The sequence below is a fragment of the Arvicola amphibius genome, chromosome 9 (assembly GCF_903992535.2).
Source record: "Arvicola amphibius chromosome 9, mArvAmp1.2, whole genome shotgun sequence".
Taxonomy (NCBI): domain Eukaryota; kingdom Metazoa; phylum Chordata; class Mammalia; order Rodentia; family Cricetidae; genus Arvicola; species Arvicola amphibius.
Genome location: NC_052055.2, coordinates 47,749,458 through 47,765,126, shown reverse-complemented (window position 1 = coordinate 47,765,126; position 15,669 = coordinate 47,749,458).

Here is a 15,669-nt window from a genome sequence, read left to right as displayed (position 1 = left end):
GATTCCCAAAATAATCACACAGAAACTCTATTATTTAAATCACAGTTTGACCAATCACTTAAGTGTATTGCTGGCTAGCTCTTATATCTTTGGTTAACCCATTTCTATTATTTTGCAAACAACAATATATGTATATTTATGTTAAAAAACATTTAGACTTATCTATATGAGTGTTTTGCTGCAGGTATGAATGAACATGTACCACATGTGTGTCTGATGCCAATGGTAGTCAGAAAGTAGTCACAGTCCTTGGAACTAGAGTCACAGATGAGTCCTTGGAACTATGAGCCACCAAGAGCTGCTAAGAACCAAACCCAAATCCTCCATGAAAATTAAGTGCTCTTTATCATTGTGCCATCTCTCCAGCCTCAAATTACATTTTTACTTTATATGTATGTGGGTAGCATAATACTATGTATGTGTGGAGGTCAAAGGACAGCTTGTAGGAGCTGGTTTTCTCTTTCTACCATGTGCTTCTAACGACTGAACTCAGGTTGTCAGGCTTGGTAGCAGGCACATTCATCTGCTGGGCCATGTCCCTGGCCTTGTAACTTACATTAAAAAAAATTTCTGAGCAATTTAGTGATTAAATGAAATATTAAAATGTTAAGTTCAATGTCTATTAGAAATACCTTTGAAGGGCTGGGCGTGTGACTCAGCTGGTAGAGAGCTTGCCTAGTACATATGAAGCTCTGAGTTTGAACCCCAGGACCACATAAAACAGGTATGATGGTGTATGTAGCTGCAATCTGAGATACGTGATGCCCTATCTTTAAAAGGGAGGAGGAGGGGGTAAAGAAAAAACAAAATGTCGCATATATTCTTAGAATATAAGTTGAAAGTGGAGGAAGATCTAGGCTCCTTATAATACTTATTACAATAATCATTAAAACCTTAATAGCACATGGCAGAATTTCCAGAGCAGAAATTCCTAATGTCCTTTGAATTTCCATGAACTTTAAAAGTATAACTATGCCACCGGGTGGTGGTGGCACACGCCTTTAATCCCAGCACTTGGGAGACAGAGGCAGGCAGATCTCTGTGAGTTTGAGGCCAGCCTGGTCTACAAGAGCTAGTTCCAGGATAGGCTCCAAAGCTACAGAGAAACCCAGTCTCGAAAAACAACAAAAAAAAAAGTATAAGTATGCCCACACAAGGTTTCATTGTGTTAAAACATCCCTGAGCTTCCAAAATATTTTCCCAGACTTCTTTCTCATGAGGTCTATGTAACCTCCCCTGAAGAAGTGTCTGGATCACAATAGGTTCACCCAGTCTGGGAAAACTGAACAGAGAATTTCCAATGAGCTGGTTTGTAATTCATGTTAAAATCCAATCATTAAAGCCAATGGGTGGTGGCACACACCTTTAATCCCAGCACTCAAGAGACAGAGGTGGGCTGATCTCCGAGTTCAAGGCAAACCTGGTCTACAGAGTGAGTTTGAGGGCTACACACACACACACAACACACACACACAAAAAAAAAAAAACAAGCTTTGGAGCTGGAGAGTTGGCTCAGTGTTTGAGATCATGTGTCGCTCTTGTAGAAGGACCCAGTTTTAGTTGCCAGCACCCGAAAACTGTAAGCCCAATCCCAAGGGATATGAGACCCCTCTTTTGACCTCTGCAGACATCACACATGGATGTGGTATACATCCATACACACAGGCAAAACGTTCACATGAAATGATAAAATAAACCTTAAAAACAACCACAACCACCCTTCAGCTTTAGCAGACAGATGCTAATCACAGTACAGGAGATTCTAAGGAATGCAGTCAGGCTGTGTGTCTAGGATGTAATTAATAGGAGCCTGGGTGACAGTTTGCTGGTCTCAGCTATGTAAGGCATAGGCATACCTGACAGATCCTCTGGGCTTCCTGAGAGCTCAAGTTTTCATATCTGACTTGTACGGAACGTTTCAGCTAGCGCAACTCCACTGCCAGACGATGCTCAGGGCCGTCACCTTCCACCCGAAGAGGTCCCTGTACTTCCGTCTTCACTCCTTCCACAGGAACAGGCCCATCTACACCTTTCTACTTTGCTCTTTCTAGACTTTTGGCCTAGAATCTTGGCCCCTGTCTTTTTCCTTGGCTGACTTCACTGCCCATCAGAGTTAATCTTGATTTGTGTTTCCTCTGGAGTTTTATCACGGAAGTCGGGTGAGCTGTCTATGCAGTTGGGAAGTGACTGGAAGACCAAAAGGTAACTCAGATTGAGAAAGGGCAGTTAGTAAGCCAGATTCAGAAGAGATTGAGGCCTGGCTGTATATGAAGGGGTCTGACTAAACCACATTCTTCTCAATAAGCAATGAATGGATGTTCACTCTGTCCAAAAGGATTTGTCTCAATTCCTGATGTTTTCCTCTCTGGCAGTCTGCTCAGGATCAGAATCTCAAAGAGAAAATTGTGGGTCCTGAGTGATTTGTGTTCTCAAACACTTGGTGTCCAAATTTCGTCTCACACTGACCTGTCCCCTACTCTTCTCACCTCAGCTTGTGTTATGGACCACCTTCCAATCACTGCCTCCTATCTCTCCCTCACCGCCCACATTGCCAGGCCCTGTCAAATTGTCATGGTTTTTAACTCTGCACTTCCCTCCTCTGTGACCATGCCTCTCTTTGTTCACACTTCCATCATTACCCAAACAACAGCCTACTCCATCTCCACCCTGCCTCCAACAGCCAGAAGTTCATTTTAACCATTTCAGCCGTTGGCTGCCATGCCCCAAACAATACGCTCATGGCCTCTGAAGAAAGAGTGATTTGGGAGTTGAGGAGACGGCTCAGGGAGTAAGAGCACATGCCACACAAGCATAAGGACCTGGGTTTGAATCTCTGGCACTCGTGAAAGTCAGGCATTGCCACAGAGGTCTGTAACCCCAGTATTGGGGGGTGGAGAGAGGCAGACCCCAGGAGTTCATTGGCAAGTCGGTCTAGCAGAAACAGAGGGCTTCAGTTTCACTGACTCACCTTTCTCTAAGGTGTAAGGCAGAGAGTGACAGAGCAGGAGAACCAATGCCCTCCTTTGACCACACAAACACACACACACACACACACACACACACACACACACACACACACGTGTGTGGCTAGGAAGATAGCTTAATAAAGTCCTTGCCTTTCAAGCAGGAGGACATGAATTTGATCCCCAGGGTAGGAAGGGGGTTGGTTTGGACTAGCCTATTAGTCTCCAACAAGATATTTTGGGGTTGTTTTTTGTTATTTTGTTTGTTTGTTTGTTTCTTCTTTATTTTGGTTTTTTGAGACAGGGTCTCTTTGTGTAACTTTGGAGCCTGTCCTGAAACTTGCTCAGTTCAGTCTGGCCTTGAACTCACAGAGATCTTCCTGCCTCTGCCTCCAGAATGCTGAGATTAAAGGCACACATCACCACTGCCCGGCCTGATTTTTTTTTTGTGTTTTTTAAAAAGATTTATTTATTGTATTTAGGAGTGTTTGCCTGTATGAACGTATGTTCACAATGTGCATCCATCCAGGTGCCACTGGAGATCAGAAGGTAGCTTTGGATCTTCTGGAGCTGGACTCAAAAGCGGTTGTGCTGGGAACCGAATCCAGGTCCTCTGTAAGAGCAGTAAGTGCTCTTACTCGCTGAACCATCTCTCCAATCCCCCACACACAGCCCCACATAGAACTTTGTACTTTTGGCCTCTAAGCACTGAGTGCTGCTGTTGCCTGTCCTTGCTTGGTGATGTAGGGACCTATTCCGTGGAGATAGAACTGCTCACTACAGGACAGACTTGGGCCAGAATTAGTGCGCAGTGCTTCGTTTGTGTGTGCCGGTGAGGTAATACCTCTCTGCCTCGGCCGAGCCCCGCCGTCCCTACATAAGCATTGACTTCCCTGTAAGACAGGTGCAACAATGTCTGTCACACATAATACTGGACATTTAACAACTGTGTCTAGCTCCTGAACACTTGGGACACGGTATCAGACAGGGCCGTGCCCACGTGGCTGTACACAGAGACCTTAATTGTCAAGCACTGGAGGCTGTGGGGTTGGGGAGCACAGGCAGGAGGCAGCGCGCAACTTCCTCGTCTCTACTCCATTAACACTCAACCTCGGGCCACCTAAATCCAGGGGAAGACCAGGTGAGGTCAGGTGGAAGGCCACAGAAAAGGCCCCGCCTACTGAGAAGTCCCGCCCCTAGGAGAAAGCGAGCCAATGAGAGCGAGAAGTCAGTTCCGGGGGCGGGACTAGCAGCGGAAAGGGGCGGGCGTCGTTGCCAGGTGTCCCTCCTTCCTCTCCCGCCGCGTGGGCTGTGGAGCTGACCAGAGCGCGGGGCCCAGCCTGAGGTGAGCGAGGCCGGCGGGGCGCGCCCCGGGGCCCGACTGTGTCGGCACGCCTGAGGACTGTGGGGATTCTGGGACTCTGGGGCTGGGTCCCCGCGGTCGTCACCTTCAACGCTGTGCCTCGCGCCTTGCTTCCGTCCCTCACACCTCACCCGCCACTTCTGACACCTTTCTCCTTAGTTCCTCCACCCCTGAACCCAGACGCTCTCCCTTCATGTCCTCACCCAAAGCCTCCTATCCCACCCCTCAGTCTCCTCCTCCCACACCCCAAGGACCTCCCCTCAGGCTCTTGGACCACAGCAAAACTGGCTCCCCCATCTCCTCACCCAGGCGGGAGATGCCTCGCCTCACCTCACACGGCATTATTTCCCTCTCCTCAGCTTCCTCAGTCCCAACCTCAGATGTCTCCTTCCTCAACTCCTTACGTCCCCACATCCCAGTGCCACCCCTCATCTCACCCCATAGCCTCAGTTCCTTCCCCTCAGTTTCCTCGGCCTACATCCCAGTTGCCTCTGCTCAGCTTCTCCACCTCACAGCCAAGATGTCTCTTTTTGTCTCTTTAACTCCGTACTCCACCAGGCTTTTTCTTTTGGGCCACCAACCAGCTCCCAAATCATGACAGGGAGACTTAATAGTTATGAATGCTCAGCCTAGGTTTGGCTTGCTTCTGGCTAGCACTTTTTAACTTAAATTAACTTCCTTCTCTTTGTCTACATTTTGCCTCAGGAGTTTTTACCTTTTCTTTCTCTATGTCTGGCCCCAGGGTGTCTCCCTCGTTCTTACCTCTCTTCTCCTCTCTTCTCTCCTTTTTCTCTCTCTTCCTCCTATTCATTCTCTCTGCCCACCAGCCCCACCTATCTCTCTCCTGACTAGTTATTGGTCAGCTTTTTATTAGACCAATCAGGTGCCTTAGGCAGGCAAGGTGAAACAAGCGCAACTCATTTAACCTAATTAAACAGATGCAGCACAAACAAATGTAACACATCCTCCCATCATTAACAAAGGCAGCAGGAACAAATGCAACACAAACAAATGTAACACCCCTTTGCACAGTTAAAGTAATATTCAGCAGCATAAGCAACCATAACACATCTTTGCCTAGTTAGCCACAACACCACACTCCTGTCCTCCCCTCAGTGTCTTCTGCCACACCCTACTTCCTTATCTCTCTTCCCTCCTCTCAGCTCCCTTCATATACTCATTCCACACTTTATCTCCCTCAGCGTCTTCAACCCATATCCTTACCTGCCTCTCCTCTGTCTCTGGTCCAGCCTGCAAACCCTTCAGTCAGTTTCCTTACTTTATATCACGAAACCCTTACTCTTAAGCTTCTCATCTACAGTCAAAGCCTGCACTCCTCTCTTTACTCAGCACCAACACTTCCCTTCAGCGGCTTCTCTTTACACCTGTGGGGGTTTGGATAAGAATGCCCACCACCTACTGGGTGATGGTGGTGCATGCCTTTAATCCCAACACTTAGGAGGCAGAGGCAGGCAGATATCTGTGACTTCCAGGCCAGTCTGATTTACAGAACTAGTTCCAGGACAACTAGGACAGTTACACAGAGAAACCTTGTCTCAAGAAAGAAAGAAAAAAAAAAAGAATGTCCTCACACACCAACCTCCTAAGGTTAAAGCTCATGTATTTGAATGTTTGAGCACCAGGAAGTGGAACTCTGAATGGATTAGAAGGATTAGGAGGCAGTATAACCTTGTTGGAGTAGGTGTGGCCTTGTTGAAGGAATTGTGTCACTGGGGGTGGGCTTTGAGGTTTCAAAAATGCTTTGGTGGCTCAGTCTCTCTCTCTCTCTCTCTTTCTCTCTCTGCTTGCTGCCTGCTAATCAGGATGTAACGCTTTTAGCAACTGCTCCCGTGCCATGCTTGTCTGTTTCCTGCCATGAAGGTCATGGACTCTACTACTCTTGGGAAGTATGAGCCCCAAGTTGCTTTCTTTTATAAGAGCTGCCTTGATCATAGTGTCTCTTTACAGCAATAGAACACTAAGACTCTTTTCTGAAGATTCAGAGCTAGCATCCACAAATAAGAGAAAACGTGGTCTTTGTCTTTCTGGGTCTGGATAATCTTTTCCAGTTCCATCCATTTACTTGAAAATTTCCTAATTTCATTTTGCAGCTGAATAGTGTTCCTCTGTGTATATGTAGCCTATTTTCATTACCCATTCACCAGTTGAAGGACATTTAGGGTGTTTCCTTATCCTAGATATTGTAAATAGAATAATGCAGGTATCAATGCAATAGGATGCCAAAACCCTTGGACATATGCCCAGCAGTGATATAGCTGGCTATATGGTAGGTTTGTTTTTAGTTTTTTGAGAACTCTCAAATTTTTTGAGAATTTTCCAGAGTGGCCACTGTTTTGGTTTTATTTGTTTGAGGCAAGATGTCATGTAACTTAGGCTGGCCTCAGACCCATTATGTAGCTGAGGATAAGTTAACCTTAAATTCTTTTTTTTGCGGGGGGGGGGGGGGTGGGTTTCAAGACAGGGTTTCCCTTTGTAACAGTCCTAGCTGTCCTGGAACTAGCCCTTGTAGATCAGGCTGGCCTCAAACTCACAGGGATTCACCTGCCTCTGTCTCCGGAGTGCTGGGATTAAAGGCGTGCACCACTACCGCCTGGTGTAACCTTGAATTATATATATATATATATGTGTGTGTGTGTGTGTGTGTGTGTGTGTGTGTGTGTGTGTGTATGTATATGTATATGTATATGTATATAGTGTTATGCCTGCATGTATGACTGCAGGCCAGAAGAGGGCACCAGATCTCATTACAGATGGTTGTGAGCCACCATGTGGCTGCTGGGAATTGAAATCAGAACCTCTGGAAGAGCAGTCAGTGCTCTTAGCCTCTGAGACATCGCTCCAGCCCCTAACCTTGAATTCTTGATCCTTTTCTTTCTAATTCCCTAATGCTGGATTACAAGCATGTGCCACTATGCCCAGATACTTTACCTTCTTAAATGAACATTTATGCCAAGGATAATGGTACATACCTATAATCCTAGCACCTGAGAAAAGAGGAAGGAGGATCAGGAGTTGAAGATCATCTTCAGTTACAAAGCAAGTCTGAGGCCAGCCTAAGCTACATGGGACCTTGTCTCAAAAACAAGTAAAGGAAAAAGATCAATAAATAATTGACATTTCATTAAAATTTTAAAACCCAACTTTATCTTATTCAGTGTTCAAATTCCTAAAATGTTGAGAATTGTATACAAATGCACTGTACTAGCATGATTTTTTACCCCTCCAATTCTTCATGTATACCACCACCACCTCTCAATTTTATTACTTTTTCTTCTATAACTATTGCACTTTTGTGTGTATATAATATATGTATATGACATATGTGTGTGTGAACCTCCTGAGTCTTTAGTGTTGCTCATATGTGTATGTGTTTAAAGCCAACCACTTAGGGTTGGGTACTTGTCACTGAGGAAAGCTGGTTTACCCTCCCTCATCAGCCACTGACTGCCAATAGTTCTTCTTCTGGGGATGCAGCCACGTGATCTTTTCCTCCAGCCACACTGGCAAGTCGATCGGTATGGTATTTGCAGCAGACAATCATATTGTAAAGTGTTTGTGGTTATGACATCCCTGTAATGTCCAGAAGACAGTGTCTTACAGCAGTCATCCTGGTCCTCAGGCTCTTACAATCTTTTCATCTCCTTCTTTGCAATATTCCTCAGCCCCGAGTAGGACATCTAGCACCCCATGCTCACCCAGTCTCTACATTTTGACCATTTCAACAAATGGTAGTATCTCTGTAGTATCCTCCATCTGCTACAAAAAGAAGTGTCATCGAAGGGGAATGAGAGCTGCACCTATGAATGTAAGAATAAGTATTTAGAAGGAAGTTGTAAGCTATATTATTTAGCAGTATGCTTGCAGCAGATTATCTTCACAATAATGGAAACCCTAACTCAGACACATACTAACAAAACACATTATCCCATATAATTATGGGGATTCCTACTCTTGTGCTTTTTAGAACTTCCTTTTCAGTTTAGTAAAATTCTTCATGTTGGGAGAATAATGGTTAGAATGCCCTAACTTCCAGAACATAACTCTGCCCTACTCGTCTACTTAATAGATTATTTACCCTTAGTCTCTGGATGGTTCCTTCTTATAATTTCCTCTAGTCTCTGGTGCTAGGCCTCCTCTCCATCTGTACTTTCTCCCTAGTGGTCTAGCTTTGTCTGTAAACACCATCTCTCTGTGGATAACACTCACATTTCTATCCCTAGCCCTCCGTGCAAAATTCACTTTCCAGCGCCCACTCAGCACCCCCACTTAGATGCATAGTTATCATAGTAAACTTGTGTTTGTGTTTTACTGTCAACGTACTCTAGAATCCCCTGGAAAGACAGTCTCAGTGAAGGAGTGTCGGGGTTCTGTGTTAGGTGGGACAGGCCAAAAAGTGGATCTTTCCAAGATGCAACTCGGGCTCTGTGACAGCAGGGACAGTTTTGTGGAACAACCATGCAAAAGCGCATTTATTGATAGTTACACAAAAGTTGCTTTTTTGGGTTCAGCAAGTTCCTCATACCAAAGCCCCTAATCTAATCTTCTAATATGTTTTCTGGAGAGAGAGAGAGAGAGAGAGAGAGAGAGAGAGAGAGAGAGAGAGAGAGAGAGAGAGAGAGAGAGAGAGAGAGACAGAGAATGTGGAGAAGAGAGAACAATTTTGAGAGTCACTTCTCTCCTTTCACAGTGTGGATTTCCAGGAATTGAACTCAGGTTGTTAGGCTTAGCAGAAAGCACTCCTATCAGCAAAGCCATCTCACCTGTCCTGGAATTGCTTTTTGTGCAAAGAATGTGGAACACTTTGGTACTTCGGACTAGGAAAGCTATTGAATAATCTGAGCATAGCTCAATAGGCCATTGTTGTGCTTGGGGAAAAAAAAAAGAATGCTGAGAAAAATGGAGTGGAGGCCCAGCTCAAAGGTTTCAGATGGGAACAAGAACTCTAATAGGAACTGGGATAAGGACCATTCACGTGGATAATCATCTGCTCATGTCTTGAGATCACAAGTGAAGTTGAATTTGAAGGTAATTGACAGATTTATTCAGCTGAGGAAATTTCAAAGCAACATGATATTCAAGCTGGCGCTAAAGAAGCAGTTGTAACAGAGAGATCAGTACCATGTGAAGAAGTTTCCTGCTCTGCACTGGGACAACAGGAAGTGTTCCTCGGAGCAGCACACAAAAGGTGACACAGCTGTGGTCCAAGGAGGCCAGGGTACATCATAAACTAGCAGCAGAACTGGGCAGTGTTATAAACATTGTTTCACGTGATGCTGGTTTTGAAAGCATGATGTATTCAAGACTCAGATGACTGTGAAGGACAGCTGAAGCTGGGTACCATGCGACAGGGTTAGAGACCCCGTGGAGAGCTCTGGAAAGGCCACTGAAAGAAGCTGTGACGGCAAAGCCTTATTACAGTGGAGATGCCAGGACAGTGGGACATCTCCCACAGCCATAGTTGTGGAATAGAGCCAGCCTAAGCCTAAAAGGAAAGCTGTGTATGCTGCAAGTAACAGCTGGAGGGCACAGGGCTAGTTTTGAGCCCATCAGATTGTGTCATGAATCCAGATGCTGGACATGGGACTACACGATTTGGTATTTTCCACACTAGATTTTGGTTTTGCTTTGGCGGAATTGTTTCATAGCTCTGCCCTTCCTTTTCGGAATAAGAATATTTATGCACGCTGTGTCAGTATTTTGTTGAAGTACATTGCTTTTTTTTTTTCAGGTTCTCATAGTTAAGAAACTAGGACTTTTACAGTGTTGGAATCTTAAAAGGCTCTGGGAACTTTTACATTATGAAATAAATATGAGTCTCTGGGTACAAGGGCAGAAGGTTATAGGTCAAAATTATATGTTTGTGTATTAAGTTAACAAGGAAGAGAATTGTCATGGTTAGTTTGAATTCTCAACTTTACACATGCTAGAATCAACTTGGGAACACAGTCTCAATAAGGGATTTATACAAATCAGGTTGGTCTGTGAGGAGGTCTGTGGGGGATTTTCTTGATCTCGTGAGCTGAGGTTGGAAGACCCCATTGTGGGTAGCACCATTTGAAACATTTTCTTATATTGTTCTATTATTAAATAAAAGTTGGGAGATCATGAGCAAGGAAGTCAGGACCATGAGGAGTGCGTTTACCCATTGAGACGGTGGGACAGATCTAACGGGAGACCACCAAGTCCAGTTGGAATGGGACTGATGGAACAGGGGACCAAACCGGACTCTCTGAATGTGGCTGACGGTGGAGGAAGACTGAGAAACCAAGGACAATGGCAATGAACATGAACTCTACAGCATGGACGGGCTCACTGTGAGCCTTGTCAGTTTGGTTGCTCACCTTCCTGGACTTAGGGGGAGCTGGGAGGACCTTGGACTTAACATAGTGAAGGGAACCCTGATGGCTCTTTGTCTTGGAGAGGGGTGGAGTGGGGGTATGGGTGGAAGGGAGGGGAGGGAAGGGGGAGGAGGAGGGGAGGAGATGGAAATCTTTAAAAAAAAATGAGAAAAAAAAGAAAAAAAAAGTTGGGAGTCAGATATCAGGGTAAAAATCCGATTGATGAAAGAAGTGGTGGAGAAGCTACCAGTGACCTCCTCTCTCTCTCCTTCCCTGATCCAAAGGGCCCACGAATATTTCTCAGCCCATCCCAACTACTTCCTGTATCTTTCTATATATGTTCTGGGTCCTCCAAAACTTCTATAGCTAATTCTGGAATTCTAGTTAGCCAATCACTAATTCTGCCCCCTGATTCAAGGTTAAACTTTATTGTCCATTTCAGAGTGTCAGTGAGAACAAATATCTTGCAACATTTCCCCCTTTTTGTCTAAAAGGAAAAGTTTTTAACAAAGTAAAACTGTATACAATAAGAACAATTATCAAATCAAGCGGTGATGGCACACACTTTTGATCCCAGCATTCAGGAGGCAGATGAAGGTTGTTCTCTGTAAGTTTGAGGCCAACATGGTCTACATAGAGAGTTCCAGGACAGCCAAGGCTACACTGAGAAACCCTTTCTCAAAAAAAAAACAACCAAAAAACAAACAAAAAAGAACAATTATCAAGTAAGAATTACATTCACAATGTTCAGTCCATTTGTATTTGGCAAATTTGGAGAAAATGATCTAATTATCCTATCTTGGTGAGTTCAAAGTTTTGTACCTAATTCACTTTTTATCATAACTTGTATTTCCAACCTAGAAATATCTTTTTAGACCTTAAAACATTTTCTTAGATAAACAACTTAAGTTTTTATGCCTTTCAATCTTATACACTTTACGTATCTTTTGTTAGTTTCTTCTCTGAATTTGGTAACAAGGAAAACTGTAACTCTAACTGTCTAGTCTTTAATCCTATCAGAGACCTGAGAAAGATATATTATTACCTGAGTAAACAGGAGGCGCAGAGCAAATAACTTCCAAAACTATAGAAATGACAGACACTGGCTGCCTGGACAGTCACCCAAGGTTCCTCTGCAATGTTGAGGCATCCATCTTTGGCCTACTGGCCTAGAATATCTAACAGACTTTTCTGTGAAGCAGGACTTTTTAAAGGACTGTCCTATCTTGTCTTAGCAAATTTGGAAATCACTTTCTCTTTTGTCCTGCTTGTCCAATTTGAACAGCATAGAGTCAGCACTCAAGGTAAGGGCAGTTTCTTGCCCAGTAGATAACTTTTCCACAATGAAAACAAACTCTCTATGGAGGTTCTTCAATGCCCATCATCTTTTTTCAAAGTAAATTGATACTGCCAGGAACAGTCGTGTCTCACTGTCATGAAAAGCCTTATGTTATTAAAACTTATTAAGTGCCATATTCTGTAGGTCTCTGAAGTGTTTGAAGACCATCTATCTAAAATATACTCTGTTTGACATTGAAAACATGCCTATCGTGGCCACAAATTTGATTATTATAGATGACAACTACTAGCCTGCATTTCTTAATTATTCTAAATGGTTTGTAATAATAATTTTCAAGGACTAGAACTTTACATTACATTGTTAAATGAGTTGTATAGGCACAATACCTTAAACAAGAGCAGAAATATATACATTATAACAAATATAACCATAAATTTATATCAGTATACAAAAATCCATACCAATGTAAAATATTTGAGATTAGTAGTTGCTTTTTTTAGTTTAAACATAGATTCAATAATCTATCCTTTTTTCCCTATCATTCTTTATTCCCCTTTTTTTCTTTTCAGAATGAGATCCCTGATCTAATCTTCTTTATTTAGTTTCCTACCTGACCATGACCAATAACTTGCAACTAACCTCCCTAAGCAATGATAAGCATCCATAATCCACCAAACAGCCAAAAACCACCACCCCATCTTTTGGGAATGGGTATCCCGTTTTTACATTTACTTTCTGTTGTCTGGGAGTGACAGCAGCTTTGGGGAACCCTGAGAAAATGGAGATAATGGTCAAGTTTTGGGAGAGCTAACTGTTATCTTGATGTGATGGGAAAGTTCACAGCTTATCTAAAGTCCGACTGAAGTAGTCTATGAGGCTACGCCATCTTAGCGAAACACTTTGAAGTTGTCTTGAGCAGTTTATAGTCCAAAACTGATCGTTGGGTGGTATTTGTCAGCTTAGTGGGGTTACCACAATCCAGGTGGAATTGTCTTTGCAGGGCCCTATGATCTTCTTGGAGATGGCAAAGGTCACTGCTAGGAATAGTTACAGTTTACTACAGAAAACTTAAACATTTTATCATATGTAGCAGATCTCAGAGAGAAAGGACCACAATTTATTAAGTATATCTGGGGTATGCAAACTTAGTTCCTAGTTACTTACTTTAGAGACGTACCCAAAATCACATACAGGAAGCTCGATTAAGCCTCTTTCTAGAATTAGTACTCTATATGACCATTAATATCATGGCATAAAATTTAAATATTTAATAGTCTTATGAATTTTGAGATAATATTTATACATTTTTTTCTTAAAATAATGTGTCCATAAGAGTGTGGATTTATGTCTGAGTCTTTGATTTGATCCCACTGATCTACCTGTCTGGGTTTTTTAATGATTTATTTATTTTTATTTTATGTGCATTGGTGTTTTGCCCACGTGTTTGTCTGTGTGAAGGTGTCAGATCCCCTGAGCTCCTGTGTAGGTGCTGGGAATTTAACCCTGGTCCTCTGGAAGAACAGCCAGTGCTCTTAGCCACTGAGCCATCTCTTTAGTCCCCCTAATATTTATACTTTAAGAAAAGTTTGAAAAAGTCAAAATAAAACCAAAGGATTATGAGATTAATGGAAATAGAATAGTCCCTAAATTTTGATTTTTCTTCTATTCCATACCAGGTGGCTCTTCTAATATGAGACAGAGATTTTGGATTTTTCTTTAACAATAATGCTTGGGTTTAGAGAAGGAGAGAGCCGTACTCCAGCTCCAAAGCCAGCTTTAATTTTTCATTGAATTGGGACTACAAAAGACCATCTGCCTTATATGTCTGGAGAAAATAGCAGAAACAATCATTTGGGAAGATTTCTGAAATTTTATCCTATTGGAAATGTTTATACCATTAGGCCAATTTACCCTTTTGGGGGGACATGTTCTCTTAATGATTTGCCCTTTTTCTTTCAATATCTCATTTGTCCAGTGGTCTTCAAATTCCTTAGTTATTGAATGCTCTTATTCTCCTGGAAAGATTAAACAAAACCCTGCCCCAACCCTAACTTTGAGGAGTTTCCCTTTTTTGGCAGGTTATATCTGATCAAATAAAAGGCATTTGTTAACCTTATAAGTTAGTTTAGATTGAATGGCCATGATGTTTAATGAACTATCACCTCTCCTAATCAAGAAGTCTTTCTGGTTCGAATCTAATCTTCATCAGTCTTGATGGTATCCAGAGCTTTTCTTCTGTAGAAACAAAAGCAAAACCTATTCCTCAATGTAACACATATTCTGGTTTCCATTCTGAGGTCAACACATCTCTAACGTATATAGGCTGATTAATTCAGCAATTTTTCCTACTATCCAGTGTCTCTCTGCAGCTTTCATTTTTTCTCATTAGCATTTAAAAAATTTTAAATTAAAAAAGCATTGTGTAATCTCTCTCTGGGGGTCTTTATTACACCTTTCTGTCCATTAAGCATATCTTTTAAGTTGCTATTAGGTCTTCCTATAATTTTTTGTCTGGTAGGGTTGTGTACTATACCTGTAATATGCTTTATGTTGTAATATGCAAAAAATATTTCAATTTACAGAGAAATATGCTGGAACATTGTCAGTCTTATTTTGTATGAGTATTCCCATAATGACCATGACTTCTAATAAATGTATAATTGTACAGTCAGCCTTTTTAGAACTCAAAGCAGTTGCCCATTGAAATTCTAACTATGTATCTATGGTATGGTGCACATTCTTTAATTTTCCAAACTCTGCAAAATGAAACACATCCATTTCCTGATAGCAAAGGTTTACCTTGCCTGTCCCTTGTTGATCTGCATTCATTAGTTTAATGCTAGCCTTTGCCACACCTTCTGCTTGCTCCAGAAGTCTGGGGCCTTCTGTTCAGATTATCTATAGAAAAAACATTGGTTCTATCGCAACTTGCTTACAATCCCTTTTTAGATGACCTTGTTTACCACAATTAAAATATCTGGCCTTTTGATTTTTTAAAATATTTTTTAGAAATCACTTCTCCTATCAAAGTAACAGCATAAGTGTGATATCCAATATCAGCTATATTTTGTATCTATTCATCTGTGGGTGCTGATCTTGCCTTTAAAGGCCTTATTGCTCTTTTGCATTCTAAATTAGCATTTTCTTTTTTGTTTTTGTTTTTGTTTTTTTTTGAGACAGGGTTTCTCTGTAGCTTTTGGAGCCTGTCCCGGAACTAGCTCTTATAGACCAGGTTGTCCTAGAACTCAGAGATCCACCTGCCTCTGCCTCCCGAGTGCTGGGACTAAAGGCATGCGACACCACCACCCAGCTTGAATTAGCATTTTAAAAAGCCAAAGATTCAATTAATATTTGTCTGACTCCTGAAACTGATACTAGTCTATTTACAGCTGAAGTCAATCTTTGCAAAAAAATCAGTAAAGGCTTCTTTGGGGCCTTGTATAATTGTCAATACCTCTAGTCCTATTTTGTTGTTCTATGACCCTAGCTGCTTCTTTTCACCATGTTTTTCATTGTAATTGAGGACCAGCATCCAATATTGCTGTAGCTAAATCTTTCCAGTCTTGGGGGATAATTCTGTTCTGAGTTGCATGTGAATTTAACATCTGCTTTACATAGAATGAATGCATACAATATGAATGACTGCTTCCTTAAATCTCCTCAAATCTAACATTTTTACAGGAT